Here is a 13457-nt window from a genome sequence, read left to right on the forward strand (position 1 = left end):
CTACAAAATCTGCCGGGAATATGAAATCTCCCACTTTCACCAGCAGATCTTTTACCACGCCATGAGGAAACTTGAACGATCGGTCTGCCAGTTGTAAGGCCATTTTTGTTGGTTTAGCCTCCTCGATCTTCATCTTCCTCATCATAGCTACTGACATCAAGTTGATGTTGGCTCCTAAGTCACATAGAGCTTTCTCCACTGTGATTTTTCCTATAATACAAGGGATCTGGAAACTTCCAGGATCCTTCAATTTCTAGGGCAGCTTATGTTGAATGATAGCACTACATTCTTCGGTTAGTATCACAGTCTCGTTGTTCTTCCAGCTTCTCTTCTTAGTCATCAGCTCCTTTAAAAACTTGGCGTAGAGTGGCATTTGTTCTATTGCTTCAACAAAGGGTATGTTGATTTGTAGTTTCTTGAAGATTTCCAAAAATCTCAAGAACTGGTTGTCATCCCCCTTCTTCCTCAATTGCTGAGGGTATGGGACTCTTGGGACATCTAGCTTCAGCATTCCTTCTTCTTTTTGCGAACTTGAAGTGGAAGCTTGAGCTCCACATTGCTTCTCTTCCTTTTCATTTGAGCCCTCTTCTTGTGGTTTTTGGGAGGATTCCTTCAATTCCTTCCCACTCCTGAGGTGATAGCTTGACACTCCTCCCATTGGTTTGAGTCAGTATTGCTGCGAAGGTTTTGGCTGGGAATCTGCTTGAATAGGTAGCCAATTTGTGTCTCTAGTTTCTTGATGGCAGCATCTTGGTTCTGCATATTGGATTGCACTTCCTCTCGAAATGTTTTACTGTCTTGGATCTCTTTGCATATACTTTCAAGTAGGTTCTCAATCCTTGAGAGTCTGTCATCAGAAGGTGAGGGTGAGTTGAGATTGGAGGGATGAGAATGGTTAGTTTAGCTTTGGTAGAGGTGTTGAGAGGGGTGGTTAGGTGAGTGCTGAGATGGTCTAGGTGAGGCATGTTGGTGGGCTATGTTGTTGGGAGTTGGACGTCTTTGTTCTTGGCCTTGGTCTTGTTGATTTCTCCATCCAAAGTTTGGGTGGTTCCTCCAACCAGGATTGTAGGTTTTGGAGTATGGATCATATGCTTGCCTAGGTGAGTTTCCAATGTAGTTGGCTTGCTCCTGCTCACTTTCTGCCTCTGCATTCACCCCCTCTTGGGCTGCAGATGAGGTGGTAATTGCTGCTACTTGGTTCCTCTCCATCTTCTTGGTGAGGTCAGCCAGCTGCTTGGTAATGAGCTTGTTCTGGGCCAGCAGTGCATCCACATTGTTTAGCTCCATCATTCCTCTAGTGTTGCCTCTTTCAGAAGCATAGAAATAGTCATTCTCTGCTACAGTTTCAATGACATCTATGGCTTCTTCAATGGTCTTCTTCTTGTTCAAAGATCCTCTAGATGAATGGTCTATTCCCTTCTTCGATTCATATGAAAGGCCTTCATAGAAAATGTGTAGCTGCACCCATTCGTTGAGCATATATGGTGGACACCTCCTTGTCAGATCCTTAAACCTCTCCCATGCTTCATAAAGAGTCTCACCATCTTGTTACCTGAAGGTTTGTACCTCAGCTCTCAACCTATTGATTCGTTGAGGAGGGTAAAATCTTGCCAAGAATTTGTTTACCACATCTTCCCAGGTTGTCAAACTCTCCTTCGGAAAAGACTCCAGCCACTTAGCTGCTTTATCCTTGAGTGAAAATGGAAATAGGAGCATCCTATAGGTGTCAGGATGAACACCATTTGACTTTACAGTATCACATATCCTCAGAAATGTGGTTAGATTTTGATTGGGGTCTTCTTGGACACCTCCTCCGAATGAACAATTGTTCTGAACAAGAGTGATGAGTCGTAGCTTCAGTTCAAAGTTATTGGCATGTATGGTTGGCTTTTGGATGCTACTTCCACAGTTTCCTGGGTTTGGATTGATGTAAGAGCCTAGAACTCTTCTCTCCTGCCCAGCATGATTTGCTAGACCTTCTCTGCCATGGTTGTGAGCTTTTTCTTCATGATGGTTCTCCAGATTCTCCTCCATGTTTGGTTCAAAGTATTCCTCCTCTTCCTCAGCTCCAACTACTCTTTTTCCTCTTGCTTCCCTCCTTAATCTAAGGAAGGTCCTCTCAGGTTCAGAATCAAAGGAAGTTGAAGTCCCACTTCTTCTCCCTATCATACAACCAACAAGGCACAAGCAGGGAAGTAGATGCATAAACTATTCTTGTTAGAAATGCTGTTAGTGTGAGTGATGCAATATATCAAACAGTTGGTGGGTTAGTGAAATAGATTGTAAACAACTAGAATAACGAGGTTAAAGGGATGGGAAAGACACAACTAACTGAAAGTAAATTACTCAAACAGAAATTTAAATCAGTAAAATTAAAAATGCTCAATCTAGTTATCCTCCAACTTAATCATTGTTGATACAAAATCAATCCCCGGCAACGGCGCCATAAACTTGATGCACGAAAACTTGTCTCATAATAAATTTCCTTCGGCAAGTGTACCGAATTGTCGTCAAGTAAAAACTCACTATAGAGTGAGGTCGAATCCTACAAGGATTGATTGGTCAAGCAACTTTAATTAGAGGAATGTTCTAGTTGAGCGCAGCAGAATTTGATTTGGTATTTGCAGAAAATTAAATGGCGGAAAAGTAACTGGCAGAAAAATAAATGCTGGAATTAAAGATTTGAATGTAAATGGCGGAAAGTAAATTGCAGAATCTTAAATGGGAAATGGGGGAAATGCTCATAAAAGTAAATGGCAGAAATTAAAGAGAATGGGTAAGATCAGAGATGGGGAATTCACTGGGCTCAGGAGATGTTGCATTCTCCGGATCAACTTCATTTTCATCTCTTCCTCAATCAATGCATTCATTGATCTCCTTGGCAATCTTAAGTGATCGAATTCCAATTCCTTGGTAATTCAATCTCTCAAATCTTGATCAATAGCCAATTCCTTGGTCAATTACTCATGAGAAGAGATGAAGTATGGTCACTGATTATACCACATGCATTCCCAAATCAAGTGTTGGTAGGATTATAGTCACATATCCATCCAACCCCAATTTAGTCCAGCATGAGAAAGTATTTCTAGCATGATCTCTTCATTCCTCTTCCAAAGTTCAGAAGAGATCCAAGTATGAATAGCTTCTTTTCCAAGATAACTACCCAATTGGATGAAGATTGAAAGCTTTCTAGTAAAATCAAGAGAAAAGATAGAAGAAGAAGAATGAAAACTAATATTGATCCATCAAATTACAACAGAGCTCCCTAACCCAATGAAAGGGGTTTAGTTGTTCATAGCTTTGGAAAATGAAAACAAAGATGGAGAATACATCATGAAAGTAAAACTAGAAGTGCAGAGAAAGTAAAATTCGGAGAGTAGTTCTAATGCCAAAAGCTCCCTAAAGTTTCCAATACCCTTTCTAATTCAAAGCTACTCCTATATATACTACTCTTCTGATCTTCTAGTTGGCTCTTCAAGTCTTGGGTATGGGCCTCTGGATCTTGAGTTTGAAGCAGTTATCCTCTTCATTGGGCTTAGCTTTGCTTATAGAGAGAAAATGTGAAGTAGGCAGGGCTTTGGCTTAGGACGTTAGTGGTGTCAACATTAAGTGAAAGTGTGGGTTCAAGAACGTTAGTGACAATCACCTTTTTCACTAATGTTCCCAACCCAAGGATGATCAACGTTAACTTTCAATGTTAGTGGCACCAACGTGACCACTAACATTGCCTCTTGGTCCTTCGCACACGTTATTAGGACTTACCTTTTCCAATAACGTGGAGAGTCCTCCCTTCTCCCTACGTTAGAGTTCACGTTAGAGTAGCTAACGTGACTCTTAACGTAGGCTTGCCACTTCTTCGAGAACGTTAGTGACACTTACCTTTGTCACTAATGTTCCAATGTGCCCCTACTTCCCACGTTAGAGTCCATGTTAACTAGGTTAACGTGGCTTCTAACGTAGTAATGCCAATCCTTCGAGAACGTTAGTGACACTTACCTTTATCACTAACGTTCCAATGTGCCCCTACTTCCCACGTTAGAGTCCACATTAACTAGGTTAACGTGGCTTCTAACGTAGTAATTCTAGCCATCTCCAACATTAGTGACAAAGGTGAGTGTCACTAACGTTGGCTCATCATCTCTCTTATCTACGTTAGCTTCCATGTTAACTAAGTTAACGTGGGAGTTAACGTTGCTCATAGTTGCTTGTGGTGGTTCACCCCAACGTTAGTGACAAAGGTAAGTGTCACTAACGTTGGCGATCACTTGCTTTCTCCACGTTAGCTTCCACGTTAACTAAGTTAACGTGGCAACTAACGTGGCTCATTGTAGCTTGGCCAATGTTAGTGACAAAAGTGAGTGTCACTAACGTTGGCTTCTCTTTTGCCTCCCAACGTTAGAGTCTACGTTAACTAAGTTACCGTGGCAACTAACGTGGCCAATTATGAGCTTGGTCCAACGTTAGTGACAAAGGAGAGTGTCACTAACGTTGGCCTTGTTTTCTTCTTCCACGTTAGAGTTCACGTTAACTAAGTTAACGTGACTCTTAACGTGGGCTATGATGGCTTCGAGGGCGTTATTGGCGATTACTTTTCTCATTAACGTTGCAAGCTAGCTCCCATTCCACGTTAGAGGTCACGTTAGTTAGATTAACGTGGTTGCTAACGTGGTTCTTCTTTGCTTCCTTTGTCCTAAAATTAAGTAACAACGTGCATCAAAGTTCTAATCCAAGTCATGAGACATGCATCATCCAATTTGTCATATAATTTATGCAAAATTCTCATAAAATCATGTAAAGTGCACAATGTATGCTTGAATCAAGATGTAAATGAATATCCACCCAAAACTAGCTTATTTTCTAAGAAAATGCATGAAACTACCCTAAAAACAGTAAAGAAAAGGTTAGTGAAACTGGCCAAAATGCCCTGGCATCAAGCAATAAAAGAACATGCAAAATTGTAATGATTGAAGTAATGAAGAAATTAAAGAACCGACTATGCAATATAAACAAGTAAAGTATAAAAGAGATCAACATATAAAGGTATGAAAGATTGAAAGCATAAAAAGAGTCTTGGCTTGGAGTGAGCCAAGGGTCCTTTCCTTGTTGGAACTACAACTATGACAATTATGATGGATTAGTCTCACTTGTTCAACCCTCACATCGGAAGGTATGTTAAATGAGCATAAGTGTACTTAACCCACAAATCCTAAATTGCTTGCTAATTGCTTTAGCAACAACTTAGCGTTAGTGGGAACAAGAACAATTAACAATCCAAGAATTGAAACTAAAGGTTGGACATTCCAACTCTAGAAACCCAATTGCTCACTTTACCCAAGCTAAGAACCAAAAATTTAGCCTAAAACCATGTTTGATATTTTGTCAAACACTTGGTGGGCAAAAAGCTTAAACATAGAGAAAATGGGAAAAGACTTGAAACTAAAAGCAACAATTAATCTCAATAAACAAGAATAACGCAAGAAAGCATGAAACCAACATCAAACATAAAATTCATCAACATGAAATTGAAATTGCAAGAGAGAAGTAAAATTGAACTATAACTTGAATTAGAATAAAGAGTAATGACAATGTAACTATAAAGAGTAATAATAAGAGAATACTTACAATGAAAGCTAGCAAAATCCAAGATCAAAAATAGAAATGGCACTTGAATGTAAAACCCTAATGTAAACCCTAGTAGAGATGATCAAAAACTTAGAGAAAAACCTAAACGAAAAGCTTTCTACACTACTCCTAAAAATACACTAATGATATCCTATATTATGTCTTTATTTTTCCGTCCAATATGAGCTAGAGAACTTCAGAAATGGGCCTCCAAAGCCCCCAAATCGCGAGGCACGTGCTTTTTTAATGAAGTCATGTGCGGACACCTGTGCAGACGCATAGACGCGTGCGTCCGCACACTTTGGCGAAACTCCTGACTTGTGCGCACGCACACTAGGCGATGCTTGGTTGGACGCGCGACGCACTCGAAATGGTCCACGCGCTCTGATTGGCGGCTATGCGTATGCACAGGTAGCTGTGCGCACGCACACGTCTCTGAACTCACCTCCTTTGATTCTTCTTGTTTCCTCCACTTTTCATGCTCTTCTTCTATTTTCTCCAACCCATTCCTACCTTACACACCTGGAATCACTCACAAACAACATCAAGACATCGAATGGAAGGCAATTAGAATAAAATAGATTAATTTAGGCACAAAAGAGCATATTTTCATAATCAAGCACAATTTGGGAGGAAGGTTCAAAAACATGCTATTCAAGAGAATAAGTGCAAGTTTATGTGATGGAAATCCATTTAATTCTAACCAAAAATCATCATCAAATATGGATTCATCAATTCCCCCACACTTAAGCACTAGCATGTCCTCATGCTAATCACACACAAGGGAGATAGATGAAAAGGGAAAATGATGTATGCTATAAACTACTTAAATGCATGCAACTATCCTAAGACTAATCGCTAATATGTACTATGATGAGAGTTGGTAGAAACAAACCACGAAATTCCAATCTATCACAAGAAAGCTTTAGGGCGAATGCAAAGAGTTCGTACATTAAGATCAATGTCCAAAGAATTGAATTGAGTTTATCAAAACTATCCAATTAAACAACTTGCAAGAAGATACAATATGAGGCGGAAGAACATAGAATTGAGCGATCGAACCCCTCACCGGATGTGTATCCACTCAATTCGCTCAGTGTTTAGGGTTTAACCACTCAATTCTCCTTCTTTTTATGCCTTCAAAGATTTACAAGTCATCTAAGAATCAACTAGTATTTAATGCATGAATAACAAATATCATGAGGTCTTTAGAGGGATGTAATGGGGCTAGGGTTTCGGTAGGTTGAATTATGGTCAAGTGGACTTAAAGAATTAGTTCTTTGATTAGCTTGAGTGTCCACCTAATCCTACATCCTCTGTTCATAATACAATACAACCTTTCTATCCCTTTCCTTTTTCTATCTCACCTCACTCATGCATTTTCTTTTTCAAACATGGCATATGCATCCTTTATTTTCTCTTTTATTTCATACTTTGTTATGCACAAGTTTTTTTTAAATTTGAACTATGAATGCATATGTTTTACTTAATGGAATGCATGAGCATTACCTAATTGCCAAAAATTTTCACAATGAGCTCATGCCTCTATCACCAATGCTTCCCAAAATTCCCCCACACTTAAACTTTACACACTAATCCACCTAAGCTAATCAAAGAGTAATTCAGGGACATCAATGATTTTCTGCTTAAGGGGAGTAATGTGCTATCATCAAAACAAAAGGGGATTCATAGGCTCAAAGGGGTTCACAAAGGTGAATGCAAGGATCAGCCATATAGGTTAGTGAGTTTATCATCAAAGATGGCCTCAATCATGCTAAATGCATCCAAACACAAATACAGAACATAAAGAATCGTGCAAATCAATGATCACAATAAAAAAGGAGTATAATCACACACAAGAACAACATTATGGTTGAAAAATACAACCATCTATTAAAGTTCAAATCTCACAAGGCATGTTGTTCGAGCTCTTTTCCTTGTTCTACAAACAAAATACTCCAAGCAAGTTGGTAAACACAATTTTTCTTCAATTCAATCAATGGTATGCCCCTAAAAAAGGTTTCATGGAAATTCCTTGGTGTTTCCCAACTTATTCATCTATCATGCAATATGCAAATATTAACTACTAAGTATCCATAAGCAATAAAAAAAATATTCACAACAAACCAAATAAGATACAATAGAAAAACTACTAAAAAAATGAAGAAAAATTACTACAAAAAACATTGCAAAGTATTTTTAAAGAGAAACTTTTACCCCCCTGAAGTCATCGATCCTCCCCCACACTTAATTTGTGCACGGTCTTCCGTGCATGCTTACGATTCGGGAGGATGAAGAGGGGCCACCTTCAACTGGTGGGCTCAGAAATGGGATGGTCAACTGCATCACGCTCCTCCCCAGCTAGCTCGGATGAAGCTCTAGGAATCGGACCGGGGTCTCTTCCTTCTAGCTTTGCCTCTATCCACTCGAAACACTTTTGCTCCAAATGCTCCATGTGGTGGATATCGTGCAAGATGTCTTGTAATAACTCTGGAAGAGGACGGAGAAAGGGTAAAGCAGTTGATGAAGTTGGTAGACTTGATGGTGGTGTTGTCACTGTTGTGGGTGTCTTCCTCTTGGAGGGGGTTGTGTTTGTTGATCTCTCCAAATCTCCCCTCGGAATGAACTTGTTGCCTTTAGGAATCCTGAATATGATATCCATTGGTCGCCTCTCTACCCCCGCTGCGTTTGCTAAGTACATCACCGTCGACGGAAATGGAATGCTGATATTCTTCTTCTCAACCAATTTCCAAATTGATTTGCGCAGGAAAGGCAGGATGGCTATATGCTTCCCTTGCATAATAGCCCACAGTAGCAAAGCAGTTCTGAATCTCACATGGGTAATGTGGGTGCTCGGGATAATGTAGTCCGCCACAATCTGATGCCATATACGAGCTTTAGCATTCAAATCGAAGTATGCAATACTAGTGAGAACAGAATTCCTCCCTTTGCTATACTCTCAAGATGCACCAGGACGGCCTATTCTCTCAAGAATGGGAGTCAGAGATACTCTTCCTTTGAAGACATCCACTTTTATCTTGAAATAATCATCTTTTTCAAGTGGAATGTGGGGGATGTTCAGAATAGCTTCTAGAGCTTGGTTGGATGTATCCAACATCTTTTCCCGGAGGAAGACTGACTTTGCTTCCCAAGCTTGGTAGTTCGCATAGAATTCCCACACCATAGTCTCATTGACTTCAATGGGTTATCGCTCGAGAAACTCCCAATGAAGCGAAGCGATCCTTTGGTGAATAATTGCCTTGTATTGGCTTGGAACCTTCAATGGCCGCTCCCAATGTATTGTACGCTTCTCAATAGCCTCGTATTGAGAGTCGGCTCTTCGGTTAACCAAGGTATCTGGTTTATCCCCTTGGCAATCCCGCCAAACATCAGGAAAGTGAGCGGTGGGTTGTTCAACCGGCGAAGTAACCGGTGCCTTACCCTTCTTTCTCATCCTGAAAATACAAACAAAAGAATTTTGAGACCATAGGGCAACAATGAAGTAAAATCATCGAGGAAGCACTAACAAGATTAAAGGAAGCTTGTATAGATAGTGTGATTTACAAAAAACACGGTGTATATATTCCAATGATGCGCGCAATTGGAATATACACACCGGCTGGATATCAAGGCAATCACACCTTTAAGGCAATTCATAGTTCAAAGCTTCACGACTTAGTGCCCAAGTTGCAAATATAAAACAGAGAAATGAAAGCAACTTCAAGCAAACACCAAAAGAAAACTGTCAATTGTTCATCCTCAAGAGGGGGTAATCACACATACAATAATGTTCTTAATCGGAAGCCAAAATATGTTTGATCAAGACGTCATCTAAAATTGAACAATTGTATAGTGATTACCAAGTCAAAATTTCCGAGGTGAACAATGACAAATGATCTCATACAACACAACGCATTTCCAACCTAAAATTGCACATCAACAAACAAGGAAATGCATTTGTGAATTTACTTAACAACCATCAAAAGTCATAATAGAAGTTGCACAATTCATACAAAATGCCTAACAAGAGATAAATTGAACACATATGATGGCCAAGTCATATGAATCAAACAAAATGTTCATTGAGGCATTTTATCGAACATGTGGTATGCAATGTGCAAGTTCATCATAATTATTAAGCTCAAATTTGATCGTAACCAACCTAACAATCAAACAACAACACTTTGAAAATCAAAGAAACAACAAGGAAAGCAACTAATTTAATCTAAGCAACATAAAAGAAATGGAAGCAATAGCAAAAATATGAACATAAAGAAAAAAGAGAAACAAGAACCTGAGGTATAGAGGTTGAAAAGAACAAGAACTAGGGAGGAACAATGGGACTTCTTATAGCCACTGTGAAATCACGGCGTTTGGGTTCGCCGGAAAAAGAAGCAGCACCGGAAGAGAGAACTCACCGGGGGTGAATAGAGGAAAGAGAAGGGAAAGAAAGAAAGAAAGGAAAGAGAAGAGAAATAAGAGAAAGAGAAAGGGAGGGGTTGCCGGTGGTGGCCTGGCGGCGGCGGTAGCCGGCGGAGCTGGGCAGAGAAGAGAGAAAGAGAGTAGCTAAGAAAGAAAGGAAGAAAAGAGAGAGCTGCCTCTCAACAGGGCAGGTTGCTCTGTTATTGCCCAGAACGCGTCGTGTGCGGACGCACAGAGAGCGCAACTTAAAAAGGTTGCGAACACACACAGGGTGCGATCACTGCGACCAGAGGGGTTGCATAAAGACGTGCGGACGCACAAAGACGTGCGGCCGCACCGAAAGGCTCTCTTTTTTTTAACATGGGGACGGAAGCACGTGTGCGTGCGCACACAGGTCCGTGCGCACGCACAGGGACTAGAAATGGGGGAGGTTGTTCAGGCGCAAAAGCCATTCCCTCGCTCCCACAAGAGGGATCTACAATTGATTTGCGAGCGCACACGTCTGTGCGGCCGCACAGATGAAGCATGAAAGGGAGCGCGTGTGTACGCATGCAGCCGTGCGTTTGCACAGATCAAAGAAAACTAGGCAGCGCGCACGCACAGGCTGTGCTGGCGCTGCGGCCAGAGAGGTTATCAAGGCGTGTGCGGACGCACAGGCTTGTGCGTCCGCACAGATGGCGAAAAACACAGTTTTGTGCGCACGCACAGCTCGGTGCGGACGCACAGGTGCTCTGTTTCAGAAAATTCTTTTCTTTTCAAAACTAAGGTTCCTACCCTTAGCATATCAACATACCAACACCAAATCATTCAAACAAGCACAATTTCACAATCCACCAGTAAATCAACTTATACAACTCAAAATTCATCAAACCAAACCTAAACTAATCATTATATCACAAGAAAGCAAATAAATCAAAAGACTATAAACAAGAGATAGAGTTGGAATAATGTCACCACGGTGGGGTGTCTCCCACCAAGTACTTTGGTTTAGAGTCCTAAGTTGGACTTGCATGGCTTCATTGTCACTTGGAAACTTCACCAAGGAGGAAGATCTCCAACTCCTTGGCATTTTTGGGTTGAGTGTCATCCTTTCAATTTGACTTCTTGGCAACATCCTCTTGCTTGTGGGGGCTTGGTGGGATACTTTCATATTCTTTATCCTCAAGGTCTTCCGCTTGCGAGCTTTCTTCATCCCGTAGACCTTTTTGAAGCTCATGGTGGTTACCTTCCTCAACCTTATCCTCTCTCCCATCTTCAATGAAATTGTCACCCCCATTGCTAGATTCCTCCTTTGGAAGAGTGTGTTGAGCGTTTGTCTCATTAAGCGACTTACTTCCTTCCGGAGCTATAGCATCAATGCTAGAGTTCGTGGTTGATGGGTGTGGCAAGGGTGAAGGAGCAAGGCTACGAGGGGTGGAGCGAGAGGGTGTTAGACGTGACAAAGTCTCAGCAAGAGTTGCCATGCACTTCTCTTGCTTCCTTTGAAATTCCCTCTGCTCTTGGATGAGGGCTTGAAAGCTAGGCTCTCCATAATGGAAGTTAATGGGGGGTAAGATGGTGGTGAAAGCTAGGTTGTCCCAAATGTGGCGGTAGGTAGGTGGGTGTAGAGAGACTTGGTGGTGGAAAAGGTAAAGGAGCTTGAAGGTATGATGGTTGTAACTCATGTTGAGGGAGGGTGCATGAGCATATGGATGGACAAAATTGTAATGAGGACGCGTTTCACTAGTTGTGAGAGGTTGATGTACATTAAGATCGTAGGATCCTTGCGATGGTCCTTGTTGCCAAGAATCCGTTGCTTGTATCCCCTCGTCAAATTGACCTCCCATACCTTGAGGTGAAACAATGTTGGCATTGCTACCCCCTACAACATGGTAACAACTAGACTCCAAGCCAAAAGGGTGATAATTCATGATGAATAGGAAAAATATAACGCAATAATATCAATAAAAACAATGACCAAATGAGTATATATGTTCTAATTGTATCTACTCACATAGGGCTAGACAAACAAAAAATGTTAGTTGCTATCAAAATTAGGCTAGAGGCGCCTCCTATCAATTAGAGCCAAGTAGCAAACCAAAAATTAAATATTTACAATATTCACATATTTACAACAACCAAAATAGTAGCACTCATTGCACTTAAAGTGAACTCCCCGACAACGGCGCCAAAATTTGATGTTGCGATGGCCAAGAGCATAGGTTTGGATTTCACAATAAGAATAGGATTTGTCCGTTGCAAGTATAGCTCAAATCCAACAAATTGGTCATCGATCAAATTGGAAATTCACAAGATATGTCACAAGCAAAGCTAATTCAAAACCGAGAGTATTAGACTCCCGAGTCGTCTCCCTAGGAGCACTTTAGAAAAATGAGTGTACCATTCCGGTTGTAGTGATCAAGGGGTTGTGAATGAAGAAATAAACATATAAAGCAATAAAAGAACATGCAAAATTGTAATGATTGAACTAATGCAGAAATTAAAGAACCGACTATGCAATATAAACAAGTAAAGTATAAACAAGTAAAGTATAAACGAGATCAACATATAAAGGTGGTGCACGGAATTGCGATCTTGCATGGTGCCAAAAACTTGGTACGCACATTCATAATCTCAATTCTCTTTCACAACTCCGCACAACTAACCAGCAAGTGCACTGGGTCGTCCAAGTAATAAACCTTACGTGAGTAAGGGTCGATCCCATGGAGATTGTCGACTTGAAGCAAGCTATGGTCATCTTGTAAATCTCAATCAGGCAGATTCAAGTGGTTATGGGATTTTGATAATTAAAATATAATTAAAACAGAAAATAGGATAGAGATACTTATGTAATTCATTGGTGAGAATGTCAGATAAGCGTATGGAGATGCTTTGTTCCTTCTGAACCTCTGCTTTCCTATTGCCTTCATCCAATCATTCATACTCCTCTCCATGGCAAGCTGTATGTTGGGTATCACTGTTGTCAATGGCTACCTCCCGTTCTCTCAGTGAAAATGGTCCAAAATGTGCTGTAACCGCACGGCTAATCATCTGTCGGTTCTCGATCATATCGGAATAGGATCCATTGATCCTTTTGCATCTGTCACTACGCCCAACACTTGCGATTCTGAAGCTCGTTACAGTCATCCCATCACAGATCCTACTCGGAATACCACAGACAAGGTTTAGACTTTCCAGATCTCAAGAATGCTGCCAATTGATTCTAGCTTATACCACGAAGACTCTGATCTCAAGGAATTGAATGCTCTGTTGTCAGGAGAGGCAATCAAACGCATGGATCAGGAATTTAAGAGATACACACTCAAGCTATTGCAGATAGAACGGAAGTGGTTGTCAGGCACGCGTTCATAGGTGAGAATGATGATGAGTGTCACAGATCATCACATTCATCAGGTTGAAGTGCGAGTGGATAT

This window comes from Arachis ipaensis, chromosome B4, assembly GCF_059453495.1.
Source record: "Arachis ipaensis isolate K30076 ecotype BB chromosome B4, ASM5945349v1, whole genome shotgun sequence".
NCBI lineage: Eukaryota > Viridiplantae > Streptophyta > Magnoliopsida > Fabales > Fabaceae > Arachis > Arachis ipaensis.